The sequence below is a fragment of the Canis lupus genome, chromosome 6 (genome assembly GCF_048164855.1).
Source record: "Canis lupus baileyi chromosome 6, mCanLup2.hap1, whole genome shotgun sequence".
Lineage (NCBI taxonomy): Eukaryota > Metazoa > Chordata > Mammalia > Carnivora > Canidae > Canis > Canis lupus.
The window spans coordinates 9,377,456-9,392,548 of record NC_132843.1 but is presented as its reverse complement, the minus strand read 5'-3'; the positions used below and the strand labels follow the sequence as shown (position 1 = coordinate 9,392,548).

Below are 15,093 nucleotides of genomic sequence, written 5' to 3'. Positions count from 1 at the left end.
GTGCAAGGTCAGTGTGGCTATACTGGTTAAGTACAAAAGCCTTCTAGGTGCTCATCTAACTTCCTGTCCTCTTGTGCCATTAAACTTTGTCCACTTGCAGCCCTGGTAATCTTTGTATATCTAACCTCCCCATATTACTTTTCTGCATAAAATCCTTCCTTGCTTCCCCAATGCCTACCTTATAACTTCCAAAATTTCACATGCATACAAGTTGGGTATACTTATTCAAGCATTTACCATGCAGCAAGCATTTTATATGAAAGCACAGAAGCTGTAGCAGACTTGGAATGTGATATGGAATACTCCATCCTCCATCCTAGCACCTAGATGCTTGTGTCTGAGTCCTGGGTGAAAGAGCTGCTTCTCTTCAATCACAAAATCCACTGAGTGGCATCACTGCATGGTGGTGTCGCTAAGGCGAGAGGTGAATGCTGGACCTCATGAGGCCAAAGGGATAACAGTGCACTGAGCAATGACCCACACAACTTGCACCTAGTCCAGACTTCAGGAAGGCCAAGGAACATATCACTTACTCGCTGGTAATTCTGGTGACATCATATTAGGTTCGGGCCACAGCGAATTCAGCAGCATCCATTGGTGCCTTTGGCACCTTTAATGTCAGTATGGTGGCCAGAATGAGAGCAAGTAAAAATAGTAGGGTTCAGGCAGCACAGAGGAGGCTAGGTTTTGCAAGCAGGGGATTCCCCAGGGTTTCTAAAGGCTGGTAAGGATAAATCTGACCATGGTCAGAATTAGTATTGTTGCAGTGGTAACAAAGTCAAAGAAATACAGTTGTACTACAGTTATTAAGCTATTTGGCCTTGGAAACATGGGTTACTCTTGTATACACTATTAATTAAAGTGCTCTTTAAATTAAAAGAAAAAAACAGATTAGCTCTGTCCATTTGAAAAAAATGAAGTGTAGCAGTTTTACCTAATTATCTTGGTAATTAAATGATCAGTGTAGATCACTTCAAGATCAAGGAGCCTAAATGAATTCGCCACAGATTATTTTAGTGTAGACAGAAATGAATGTTCATGATACTCGTTATTTTTCCAACATGAGTGATACAGCTATAGAGGGGATAGTCTAACAAAATAATAATTTCTATTTGATTTTGAAATGTAGAAACATTTTGCAGTAGGATTATCAGGTTTATCTTCCTAATTGCATTTTGCTTTGGTTACTATTAAAAAAAAAAACTTGAAAAGTGGCTAAGAGAAAATTACATTGAAATACCTTCAGGATTAAGGTTTATTTTTTTAATTATTAAAAATTATTATTATTATATATTATTATATAAGTTAAACTTAAAAAAATAAACAAATACAGTCAGGACCAAAAGCTTGAAACATAAATATTAACGGTAAAAGTCAATTGGTTAAATATAAATTTTCACGCTGAATTGTTAAAAAATACACATCACAAAACACAAAGGAATGAGTGTGTTTGTTTGAGCACTTACCAAGTGCTAGACATTTTATAAATGTTATTTCCACTTCTTATAACAATCCTGGCTGGGTTGTATTACTAAGCTAGTTTTACAGAAGAAGAAATTAAGACTTAGAAAACTTAGGTGATTTGTCCCCAGACACTCAGCTAGATCTCACTGGTACTGGAGTGCAGCTGGGTGACTGTGGCAGCTTGACTGCCTCCCACTTGCACCCAAATCCTATCTCGGGATCTGTTTCCAAGAGAATCCAGACTAAAACAACACAGACACTGACGTGTGTGTATGGCTGGGGGACAGAAGCTTAGCTCAGAGGAGAGTAAAGGTAGATGAAGGCAGGGACAGCACTGCCAAAATGACAATATTTCAACAATTTTTAAGGACCCAGGTTAAAAGTCATTGTTAAGACCAAGATGAAAGGGAATTTGTGAAATTGGCATGAAAGCAAAACAGGGAGAGATGGAGGAACAAAATAGGCAAAATATGGAACCTTTTTATTTGTTCCCTCCCCTGCATCTACCCACATATGAACATTTTCCTCTTTCTTCCCAAAGATACTTCCCTTGGACTCCTTACACATTGGGATGGGTACTGAACATATTACAGGTTACTGTGCTCATTGTATCCTATCACTGTTTGTTCTGCTCTTCAGGGTTTGCAGGCTACATCTTTTTAAACATTCTCATGATGTACAGATATTTTCTTATTTACAATGCAAATGAAAAAGGGCACCAGCATCCAAAGAAACAACTATTTTAGGTGGAATGCAAATGTGTCTTAATCTGTTTTAAATCAGACCTCTAGCTTATCCAAGTGGTCTTTGCCCACATGGACTCCTGGCTTGATGATTTAGCTCTTCAGAATTTTTGTGGCCATGGGGAGGGAGGGGAATAAGTTCTCTTGGTAAAGGTGGATATGAGTCTCTGGTTAAATATTTGAATGTATTTGAATTTGTTCTCATGAATCTTTCACGATGTACTTTTATATTGAAAAGTTTAAAGAGATGGAGAGATTTGCCGATTAAAAAAACCTATCAGACAAGTAATGAAAATATTGTGTCTCGCTTTACGATATTATTTAGTTTTTTTATCCTCTGTGTAATGTAGAGCTAGTTATCCTCTATTATATACACTTTCCAGGGAGGAAGCTATGGCTGAGAAAGGCCGAACAAGCTGTCAGAGGAGCTGGGTTTGGAACACCACCCTGATAAGGAATCACATTTGGCCATTTGTGGCCAAATGTTTTCTCAAAGTGGATGACCAATGTCTTTTCCAGTTTGAAACATGTTTATGTAAACTTTTTAAACATGATGTGCCAAAATCTACATAACATAGACCCAAAAGCCCTTGTTCACTTAGAACCATCCGATTTCTCATATTCCAGAAGAGATCTGAGTATATAATCCTAACACATCATAATAAAGTGTGTAATTCCCAACTATTCAAAACCCCGAAGCACCTCATCATGTCCTGGTTCATTCCTCATGGGCCACGGGCACTTTATAACTATTTGATGAGGTTGGATTTATACCCTCAAGTTTGAAGGTTGTATATTTAAAGACTGTTTGGAAGCATTTCTGTTCCTGGAATATGGAAGCTGGCAAGCTTTTTATAATAATTTGTTTCTCCACCTGTCCTCAAACATGTCGTATACACAAGAGGAATGGCTGTCTTTTCATTCTTCTGGATCAGAAGAATTGGAACAACTACCCAGGCTAATTAACAAGGCATGATTATATTTTGTGAATCAAGGAGCCATGATAGGAATCAGATGAAAAGCTTCCTACAAGAGATTCTAGATCCGACAAATTCATAAGCCCAGAACTAAGAATTCTCCCACATATTTCTGGATGCTTCAGCACTTGATGGGCATCTTGCCCAGCAAGCCTCATTTTCCTTTCAGCCCAATTACTATGAGCTTGGCTCTCCACATGCAAGTCTGCTTTTTCTCATCATTCTCTCATCTCTACCATGAAGAATATTAAGAATTACATGGACCCTTCCACCTGCCAAGGCTTAAATTATTTGTGTGATAAAACAAAAATGAGGTAGAGGGTGGTTCATAAAGTTTCCAGACAACTGCCTCTTCTCCTCTTTGCCTCTCAGCCAACCTGGTCAAGGGTTGGCTACTTCCTCCTTATACTGCCTTGACTTGGGTTTAGAACATCTTTTCCCTTCTCAGGCATCCCTATGTGATGGTTCACTCAATGAAAAGTCATTGAGCCCCCACTTTGGGCACCCCTTAGCAGCAAATACAAAGCTGAATAAGCTCTCAACCAATAGGAATACACTGAAGAATAAATACATGGGATTTGCCATTGAGAGGAAAAAGCAAAGAGCTGCAGAAACAAGGATGAGGGAGAAAGACCTGAGCATGACCAAGAAAAACTTCCTGAGCAAGTTGGTCTTTGAGCTGGGCCTTGAAAAACCAGTAGGATTTCAAGGTCTAGGGTGAGGAGGGGCATTTTAGTTGGAGGAATTGGGTGAGTAAAGAACACAAAAAATAAAGCCTAAAGAGATGCATCAGACATGATGACAGGTGTGATGGGTTTCCTATTGGGGCCAGTGGGCTATAACACTGAATGTATAGAGTGAGGAGAGAGAATGTAGGGTTTTGAATACAGACCTAAGGATTTTAGGAAATAGGAAAGAGGAGGTTTGGAGCTGGGGAGTGATATAATCAAAGCTGTACTATGAAGGGACTGAAGTGCAAGCAGAAGTCAGGGGAGGTGGGAGGAGAGAGGGTTCAGCTGATTAGCACAACAGTCCAAGCAGGAGGTAACAAGGGCCTGGGGCAGAATGGGTAGCAATCAGAAGGGTGGGAAGTGACAGTGGGAGTCACCACAACATGGCCACTAACATTTCTGTGGCGTGTGTCTGTGGAGGAGCAACATGAGAAAAGGAAAATCCAAGGAATGATGACCCAACCCCCGCCCCACCTCCCACCCCCACTGACTCAGGATATGTTGCCCTGAGATGAGGGAGGAAAGTATGAAACTGATGAGTGAATTTTAGACACATCCAGATCGAATGGAACAGCTAGGTAAAGATATCCACTTGGCAGGTGGTAATGCAAGACAAGATTTCTAACGGATGCTGAAAAGTTAAGATCTGGTCCTACTCCATCCAGCCAGCCTCCACTCCTACTTCTAGAAAACAGAGGCTCATTGCTAACCTAAAAGCCAGGCTAGGTGCTAAGAGTCTTACCTGTTCCTGACCCCTCCCCAGGAAGCATTCCCATTCCCATTTTACTGGTAGGGATGCTGTAGCTCATACATTATATAATGTGCTAGATTCAGCAGTGGGGTGGCCAAGCTCTGATTCACATCCTTGTGAATCCATGTTTGCATGTTTCATGTCCACACTAAGAAGTGATAGCTCCTTCCCTCCTTTTATTTCAGGGCTCCCCATATAAGTACTACCATGCATTCCTTTGTCCATTAATATCTATTCTCCTCTTCTGATCATTCATTCTGTTTGACTGTCATCTCTCCTGTTTAGTCCCAATTATATTCAGTGCTATTCCACATCCCATCACTGGATGAGGAATAACCTTGTTAGCTACTAACTTAACCTAGTTAGCTACTTACTCGCTCATTATAGAGATTCTAAGATAGTGTACTCTTCAGCTCCTGTGTCTTGAGTCTTGTCCACAGTTCCACCAGGGTATGATCCTTTGGGTAAATTTTGGGCTATGTGATCCCTAGCACTTCAGAACACATGCTGGACATCTAGAAAAACTGCTTTTTTAAATGGAACATGCCATCATGGCACCAAATGCTCCCCCCAAAAGCCTCACATGATAGTCAACTAAAAGTAATTTTCTTCTCTTCAGCAATTTGGTGATTTCTATATTGCAATTTCCCTGACTCCCTGGTAAAATGACAAATCATAAGCTTTCTAACAGCTGTCTATCTTTCTCCATCTTTACTATGGAGATCATGCTAAAGCAGCTCTTACATTTCTAGCCTCTAGCTCTCCACTGAAAGTTATACTTTCTAATTAGTTGTGTGTCTTGCAATTCTTGGTTAACTAGTTCTGAATCAGAAAATTCTATATGCTCCATGTGCTAGGTCTCACACTTTCCTTCCCAGTACCTCTGATAACTCTGAAGTCATAAATGAATTCTCACAGTGTGGCAGGTGAAAATTATTATTCTCCTTCCAGAGGAGGAAGTGGCTGCCCAGGTTGGACTGTGACTCATTCGGCTCCCTGGATCTTTTTAATGAACCATTCTCAGCCAACCACCCTGGCCTCGAGAATAACAGGGAGACATGGAGACTTCTTAAATAAGAATGGTGGGCATGTGGGAGATGAGTGTTATATAACTCAAGAGATGGAACTGGAAGGGATGAGTAGCTAGGCAGGCTGTCCTTCAGGGAACTTCCTATTAGTCTGTTTATATATAGTCCTGGGGGAGAACTTCTCCTTCAAATCCAAACCATAGGACCCCTCTTTAGTGAAGTTTCTTTTGCTGTTGCTGCTCAAAGCTGGGGTTCACTCTGCTGACACCTTTTACCTTTCTCACCTCCCTATACAATAGCAACAAAATCGTGTTTTCTTTTTGGCCCACCAACTAGAATATGTAGGCAGAGGCCATATCATGTTCACTTTTATGGTCCCAACATTTGAATAATGAATGTATCTAAAATAGATAGAATACTTGTCAAAGTAGTGAGACCTCTGTTTCTAGACATACGTAACCAGACTATTATAGGGAGACTGCAGCCATGCAGCTGTCATTCTGTTATTTCTAAATGTCCTAATATTTTAAGGACATTCTTGTTTAAAGTGATTAAACCAATCCCAAACAGTTTTAAAATGCATGTAACTGAATAATGCATACCAGTCTTCAAATGGCTATTACAATTAGCTTAATATTCTAATTTTAATAATGATTGACCCCAGAAATTATTAAATGTCTTCAGGCCATTGTTTTCAATTATAAGTATCAGTCTATAAATGTTAACTGAACACCTACTTTATGCCAGACCCTAGGGATAATAGGATGAGAAATACAGAGCCTTGCCCTCAATAGTTTCCATTCTAGTGAAGGGAATGTCTCCGTTATTGGGACTGAGGGGTCACAGTCTAGTTATATAATTTCATTTTTTATGTGTGCTACTCAGAACAGAGAATGTTTTCCTGGGGTTAAGACTGGTTCTAAGAAGCCTATGTAAAAGTCCTCTCTGGAAACTAATGGTAGGAGAGAGGATCTTTAACCCTCTGATGTCACTCCTCACTACTGTAATCGATCCAGCTAGGAAATGCCAATGGCAGATAAAGGAAGGGGAAGAAGGAGGCCTGCAAGGTCACTTCAAAACCAACCTGAACGTGAGCCCTTCCTTGCTATATAAACTAAATGTAGACTTCTATACACCTTCACCCCCACCCCCACCCCCACCCCCACCCCCACAAGCAGCACCATTCCAGCGCAGGAAGGGCAAATCTTGCTTGGCCCCTTAGTAACTGTCATTTCGAGAAATGCAATATAGGGGCTTCCACTCAGACCCTTTTCTACCAGATTAGAGTCTGTTTCTAATCAAATGGAATTTAGGTTTAAACCGGAATTAGATTTGGGATTTACAGTCATTTCTACTTTCATTCATCTCGTGGATTTCAGCCCTCTCTCGGCCTAGTTTTAATCCAGTGCGCTTGGGAAGGAATTACACAGGAGTTGTCCATGAGCCCGGGGCGGGGGCTCGGAGGGGCTCTAGGACCCGGGCCCCTCCGCAAACCTCCATCCAGACGAGGTCAGCCCTGACTCTCCTGGGCATCGTGGGCGCTCGCCGCCACCTACAGCTTCTGCAGGCGTGGCCCCTCCTCGCGTGTAGTGGACACCGCCCCTCGCTCCCGAGACGATTTCGCCACCAGCCCCCAGGCTTTCCCCGCGCAGAGGCGGAAGGAAAAGCGAAAGCCGAGCAGGCGGGCCGAAGGGGCGTCCGAACGCGCCGCGGGGCTGCGGCTCCCCAGTCCGCAGTGGCCGCGAGGGCTGTGCACGCACAGCGAGGACCCGGTCCTCAACTTTCCGCGCCAGCCCGCTGCCCCCCGGCCCCCGCGGCCCCGCCGCGCCCTCCCGCAGCCGGTCCCCGGCCACCCCACCGCCGCGCGGCGCGCCTCCCGCAGGCCCGCCGGCCGAGCTCCCCTCCTCGGAGCCAGAGGAGCCCAAGGGAGTTCGGCTGCTCGGCAGCCTCAACTTCGGCTTCCCAAGTGACACGACGCCCTCCCTCGAGCGCGCGCAGCCTCCGCCAGCCTCCGCCCCGAGTCCTTGCAGCCCAGCCGCGGGAAAATGAAACGCCCTGCAAGGGGCGCTCCCCTGGATTTTGAAAAACCGCTTCTTTCGCCTCGGGAGCCCCTCGATCCTCCACCCGCAGCCTCCGGCCAGATGATTTTCACCCTGGGACGCGCCCGGGTGGAGGGGCCTGGGCTCTGGGGCGGGAGGAGAGGGGGCAGCAGCGCGGAGTGGCCGGGATGCAGCTGCGCGCCGCTCGTGCGGGGGGCCGAAGGGCCCTGCGGCTCGGCTGAGCAGCCGGAGCGGGCTCCTGCGCCTCTGCCTCGCGGAGGATCGCACACGCTGACCCGCACGCGCGCGCACACACACACACACACACACACACGCTCTCTCTCTCTCTCTCTCTCTCTGCGTCCAGCACCCTCACCCCGCGAGCCGGGACGCGGAGGTCGGAGCCACTGGCCACTTTAAGGCAGGGGCTGAAACGCCCAGATGGAGGCAGAGGCTCTCGCGTCTCCTCCAAGCCTGCACCATCCTAGGGGCTCCCCGTCCACCGCCACCACCAGCACCCCCCAGTTTCCCGGAGCAAAAGAGGTCTGGCTTTCTGCGATTCCGCTCCCTGAGCTAGCGGTTCAAGCTGCGGCGGGGGGGGGGGGGGGGTGGGGGGGTGGCGGGGATGGATAGCGGGAGCACTGGAAAGCGAGCCCGCGCTCACCTCCGCCCTCCGCGCGGAGAGCTGGCCAGCCTCGCTCGCCCCCGGAGCACTAGCAGGCGGCCACAGCCGGGCAGCCGGACCCCGGGGCGCCCCAACTCCAGTGAGAGCAGGGAGGGGAGTGACAAGAGCCGCCACTTGGCGCGTTGGCAGAGGCACGGAATCTCCGAAGAGGCTGAGCCGCCGGCGCGCAGGGGTGGAGGCGCGAGGGGCGGAGGAGGAGTTGCCGGGCCGAGAGGGATGACGTCCTCCAGCGCCTTGGGCTCCGGGGACCGAAGATTCCTGCTCTCGACCGGCCCCACGCGCGCTCTCCAGGGCTTCGCAGAGGCGCCGCGCCCGGCTCCGCTGCGGCTCCCGAACGGCGCGCGCCCGGGCGACCCCCGCCGGCTTGAACCGGGGTGCACAGCCCTCCGGCCATCTCAGCGCACCTCTTCGCCTGTCCCTCGCCTCGGGGGGCCCGCCCAAGAGTCCCTGCCGATTCGAGGCGGCACGCGGAAGGCAGCCCCCGGCCGGGCCAGCCTCGCCCCTTCCTCGCGCTCTCCCCCATCGACCTCGAGCCAAGGGCAGGCGCCCGCGCCCCGGCCCCGGCCCCGGCCCCAGCCCCTGCCCACCCGGCGAGCCGCTGTCCCGGCCTGCGCGCGGCTGCGAAAAGGCTCGGGGCACAGGAAAGGAGAGGCGCTCACCTGGGTCGCCCGAAGCCTTCCTCTCCAGCCCCTTCCGGAGCCCGCCCGCAGCGCCCAGGCACAACCTTCCTCGAAGAAAAAAAGTAGCGCAAGGGCGCAAGACGGGTAGGGCGGCGCAGGTCCTCGCGCAGCGGCTTTTCCCTCCGGGTTCTCCCGGGCCCGGGCCCGGGTTCGGCGGCGGGAAAGGGCTGTCAGAGGCCGGAGGGGGCCGCCAGACCCGGGCTCCTCCCGCAGCGGAGGCGGCGGCGGCACCTCCAAGTTGCCACCTGCAGCGCGCGTCGGGCGCCTGTGACAGCCCGCGCCGCTCTGCCCGCGCCGGGCCGCCCCCCAGCCCCCCCCGCCCGCTGGTTGGCTGCGCCCCGCGCCTGGGCGGCGCCCCCGCTCGGCCCCGCCCGCTCCCCGCAGCCGCGCGGCCGCTTCGCCCAGCGGGTCTCCTCGCAGGCCTGCCTGGGCTCCAGAGCCCCCGACTTTGGGGAGCTGCTCGGGCTTTGCAAACAGAGCAAGGATCCGTCACACGCTCGAAAACACACACACACACAGTTTTGTGTAGGTTGGGGATTGCAGGAAAGAGAGAGGAGATGAGAAATGCCCTTCGTGTGCCTGAAGGGGACCTGGTTCCTTGCTGGTTTGTTTCTGATGTGGGTCTTTGGTTTTGTTTTCTCGCTGGTGTGAAATTGGTGCAATCTCTGAGAAGAGTTAACCTCACAGCGGCAATCAGTGCGCGGGGACGTGGGTTAGAAAGTGATGTGGGGATTGTGTCGCTTAAGCGGCACACAAAGTCCGCTCAAAGCCTTACAGGGCGAAGGGAGGTCCTGGGATCCCGTCGGGGTCCAGCAGCTGAAAAGCCACCTGCTCCTGCTGTGGCCTGTAGTCCCCGAGGGGCACGCGCTTGCTTGATCCTGGGGCTGCGAGGACCCGCGATGAAAAGTCACGCCGAAGCATATATGAAGCCACTGTTTTAAACAACTCTTGGGCCTTTTTTTTTTTTTTTTTTAAAGATTTTATTTATTTACTCATGAGAGACAGAGTCTCCTTCCGGAAAGATGATTTGGCAAAGCCTTCCAGAGGAGAAGAACTATAACAATATGAAAAGTACCAGTCTGGAAAGCCATCTAATCAACCAGTGACGTCTCACTCCTGGTGAATCCATGTGAAAGGGGTACATTGCCAAGTGCCTATTAGCTTGACAACATTTCAAAATTAGCTTCCCAAATAGCACATTTTATAGCCCATTAGGGAAACATCTCTGTATCGTGAGTGCAAGGGTGGCACCGTTAAATGGGACAAAGCACGCAGATGTAATCTCATGTCTAACAGTGCTCTGCAGAATCCTCAGCAGGGTGAGGCAGGAGGAAAGGGGCTTTACTACAGGAAGTCGGAAGGTGGCTCCTTCACAGGGCATATCCAGCACAGTTGTGACCAGTAAAGAAGCCATTCCCTGTCAACTGTTGCTAAGGAAGTTGGGATGTGGCTTTATAGCACCTGTCCAGATCCAAACATCTGGCGTCCACTTTGGGAACTAATAGCAAACCACCCCCCACCCCCCCATCCCCCACCACCATGGCCAAGTAGCACAGTTCAGAGGCAAAGCATTCACAGAGATATTTCAATACTCCAGATTAAGTGCTTTCTTAATGAGTTGCCCTTTGACCTGGACTGGGTGAAACAAGGAGTAGAATGGAGGCGTGGCTTGCTCAGATTTGAGTGCAGGTTGACTCAATAACTGGAGGCGTATCTGATCAAGATTGGGGTGGGGTGGTGATTTGAGGGGGGTGGAAGGTAGTGGTCCTTAACCCAGATATCCATCTGATGGGTTGACAGCCAGGTAAAGCACAAACTACTGGACAAGATGCATTTTCCTAATAGTAGGGAAGGAGCTATGACTCAAGTGAATGAGAAAGCATTATGGAAAGAGGAGAGGAAGGAGAAAGAATTGAAAGAGAAAATTGGAGAGTCTATGGACAGTGAGAGAAATCAATGGGCACCGGTCCATTGGACATAACAATGGCTCAAGATTCTGAAGGAGGAGACAACAGAGAATTGCTGAGACTGCCAGGCAGTAAGTGGGGAAGCTGAGGATCCTGCAGTAGCTTCCGGTTACAGGAGGCAGAGGGCTGAACCCTGCTCCCAGGACTTGCATGTGGGACACATGCTTTGAGCTTCATTTTCTTCCTGTGTGGCCATGAACAGGGGTAAGGGTGCCTACCTGATAGAGACCTGGAGAGGATGAACTGAGATCATGCATCTGTAATGCTTGGCACAATGTTTTGCAACTCCCTAAGCTTTCAATAAATAGTAGATATTATGTAAGCGGTGTTTAAAAAGACCTCAAGGATCCCCTAACACTTTTGATATTTGGTTCTGATAAATATTTCTTTTTTTTTAAAGATTTTATTTATTCATGAGAGATATATATACACACACACACACAGAGGCAGAGACATAAGCAGAGGGAGAAGCAGGGTCCCTGTGAGAAGCCCCATGTGGGACTCAATCCCAGGACCCCAGGATTACGCCCTAAACCAAAGGCAGATGCTCACTTGCTGAGGCACCCAGGTGTCCCTTGATAGAATATTTCTATCAAGCACTCCTCCTGCTTGTGCATTCCCTGTGATAAAAACCTCACTCACACCAAGTTCATTTCATTTTCCTTGTTTGAAAATGAGATGAGTGACATTACATTTCTTTTCACTGATTGGTTCTGTTTTTATCCATGGTTGTCATACAAATGTCTAAAATCTATTTCACAAGAGCCCTCCAGATTGCTTAAGACAAAGAATAGATCCCCTGTGTGACTTCTTTTGTCTGAGCTAAACATGTCCCTCCCCTTCTGCCTCTCCACTCAGTACTGGGGTTTCACAATTTTTCACCCTCTTATTCTCCAAATTGCCTCTGACCTCTTTAAAATAAGAACAGCTCTCCAGCCCAGTCTTTCCAGGGGGAAAACAACAACAACAACCACAAAATCAGCACCCTTTTTTCAATGGTAGCATAGCCTGCACTTTTGTACATGTTTCGAATGGGCGATTAACTTTTGAAACCTACTGAGTTGCCTATTAACTAAAACTCATAACTCTTTTTTCAGATGTTACTATTTGCTCAGAACTTTGGGGGTCATAATGTTGTCATTCACTTTTTCCATTAGGATAGGATTCAACTCAACGACCAATGAAGTGACTTCTTAATGATTTATCTTGAAATAATTCCAAACCTACAAAAATATGGGAAAATGGTACAAAGGACTCCCATGTCTTTCTCTCCTATTTTCCCCGACTGTTATCATTTTGAATTTGATCCCTCTCTCTCAACTTCATTTGAAAGACAGAGAGATACTCATGATCTATATTCTTTTATTAAGCCATTTAGGAGCAAGTGTAGACATGACTCCCATCATCCTCGAATACTTCAGTGTATATATTCCTTCCAAACCAAGATTCTCTCCCAACATAAGCACAATGTGTGTGTTAAACCGGAAGCTACTGCAGGATCCATTCAAAGTTCACCAACTTTTCCCAAGATGTTTCTTTTTCATTTCTGGTTCAGAATCCAATCCAAGATGGCACAATACATTTAGCTGGCATGTGTCCTTACTCTCCTTTAACCTGCTACAGTTCTGCAGTCTTTCCCTGTCTTTCTTGCCCCTGACAGCTTTGAAAACCATATGACCTTCATTCTATAGATTTCGTGGATCTCAAGCTGGATCCACCTAATGTTCCTTCAAGTCCAAATCAGGCCATGCATTCTTGTCAGGAATATCAACGCAACGATGATGCCGTGCTCATATTACATTTCCGATAAAAGGCAAATGGTGTTAAACCATCCCACCATTGAGATGTTAACCTTGATCACCTGGATTGGTGGGCTCTGGAATGCTCCTTTTTTGAGTCACCATTTTCGCCTTGGTAATCAATCCCGTTGGCATTTTGTAGGAATATATTCTGAGGCTACACCCGTATTCTGTTCCTTGTTGAATCTTCACTGAACTGTCTGAGGAGACATTGATGACTCCCACTTGAATCAACTTCCACTATGATGATTGTCAATGATAATCTTCCATTTGCATCATTCCGTTTGCAATTGTGAATTGGCATTCTTCTGCAGAAATCTTTCCATTCCCTGCATTTATTTAGTTGTGTCGGTGTAGACTCATCGATTCCTATCTTATTCAGTGAGTTGTATTCTGCTACTTTCATTATTTATTTTGATGCTCAAAGGGTCTCAGATTTAGCCAGAGGGTAAATTCAGCCTGGCTCTTAGGTCCCTCTGTCTCCATTATTCTTGGGTACCTTCTTACTTTCTGGCACATCAAAATGTTCCAGGCTCAGTTTGTACTTTTTCTGCCCCAGCCCTGGAATCATCCAGCTCCTCAAGGAGCCCTAGCTCCTTTTAGTGGAGTCATGATGACATTTAGAAACAAGACCTGGGCACCCAACATGCTCACTGTTACCAGCCTGTCATAGCCTCTAGGCTCTCTCAGTGGGTAGAACAAGGAAATAAATAATACATGTTCACACACAAACACACACACACTTATGTCTATTTCTATGTGTACATCTATACATCTTTTTCTCCATGGATCCATCTATGAATATATATCCATGTAAATATATAGAGACATACCTCTATCTCTATATCTGTATTTATATCTGTATATATATATATATATATATATATATATATATATATATATATATCATGAGTTCACACCAATACCTCCAATTCTAACCCAACACATCAGGATTCTTTATAGCCTTTGTCCTTTCTATATTTATAAATCTCTTCTCTGATAGAGCGAAACTTGACTCCCATTACCCTCAGCATATTGACTTATTTGCTCTGGCTTGCCTTATGTAACATTCTTCTGACCACATCAGCCACCTCCACCCTCCTGCCCTAGCTGCTACCCACTGCACTTGCGGCCTCCTGGGCCCTTGGATCCACTGCAGCCTCTTCTCTCTCAGCCTCCTGGGTGTCTAGTGCTGCTGTCAGCTCCTGACCATAACTCACCAGTACAATGACATTTCTCTCCTTGCACTTGTTCAGGTCAAACCCTGAAGTCAGCCTTAATAATACCCTTTCTCTCACATCCTATATCTAATCTGTAGTAAATTCTATTTGTTCTACCTTCATGAGGTCCAAAATCTAACTCTTTGTCACTACCTCTGCACTACTACTCTGCTCAGGTCAACATTGTCTCTGTCTTAATTATTGTAATAATCCCTAACTGGTTCCCCTGTGTTGGTCCTGGCTTTCCTAAAGACTACTGTCAGCCCAGCAGCCAAAATAATTACTTTCAAAAATATAAGTAGTATTTTGCTTCCTTGCTTAGTGGCTTCTATCTTGTTGAAATAAAAAGCCCAAATCCTAACAGATCTGCCCCCTTAACCTCAATATCTCCCTTTTCACATCTCCTGCCGTTCACCACCTTCAGCCTCCGCCCCAGGCACACTGGCTTCCATGCTGCTCCTGGAGCATGCCAGGCATCCTCTTCCCTCTACCTGAAACACTCTTCCTCAGGTATCCCTGTAAGTCTCACCACATCTAGGTCTTTGCACAAATGTGTCTTCCTCCATGAAGACTTCCTAGGATACCATATTTAAAATCACACTTCCTTCTTCCCACCCACCTTCTGTCTCTACCTACTTGTTTTTTCTCTATGGCATGTACTACAATCCAACATAAATGTGTTGTCTTTATTTATATGTAGTCTCCCCTTTGACTATAAGCTCCATGGAGAGGCGCATTTGTGCCTCTTTTGTTTACTGCTACATCTCCAGTACCTCTATCAGAGCCTGGTATACAATAGACCCTCAACAAATATTCTTTAAATGAATGGGTGAAATGATGAAGACATATAAATACATTTACGACAGATATCTTCACATGCTAAGTGGTTGCCAATACGACTGAAAAGATTGAAACCAAATAGCTTAACTTAAAAGGTTTCACAGGCATAAAGGCAGAGTGTAGCAAGGGGTTATCAAAACTAAGACAGAGAAAAGGCTCTGTGTTTGAT

At 46.8% G+C, this 15,093-nt stretch overlaps 1 protein-coding gene across 1 annotated transcript in view; it reads right to left on the bottom strand.

Annotated features, from left to right (window-relative positions):
- Positions 1–9,395, bottom strand: part of EPB41L3 (erythrocyte membrane protein band 4.1 like 3) — a 226,184-nt gene extending 216,789 nt beyond the window's left edge. Inside the window, exon 1 of the mRNA XM_072828827.1 lies at positions 9,078–9,395. The gene's annotated coding sequence lies outside the window, so the exon portion shown is untranslated. The remainder of the gene's footprint in view (positions 1–9,077) is intronic.
- Positions 9,396–15,093: the final 5,698 nt, after the last annotated feature.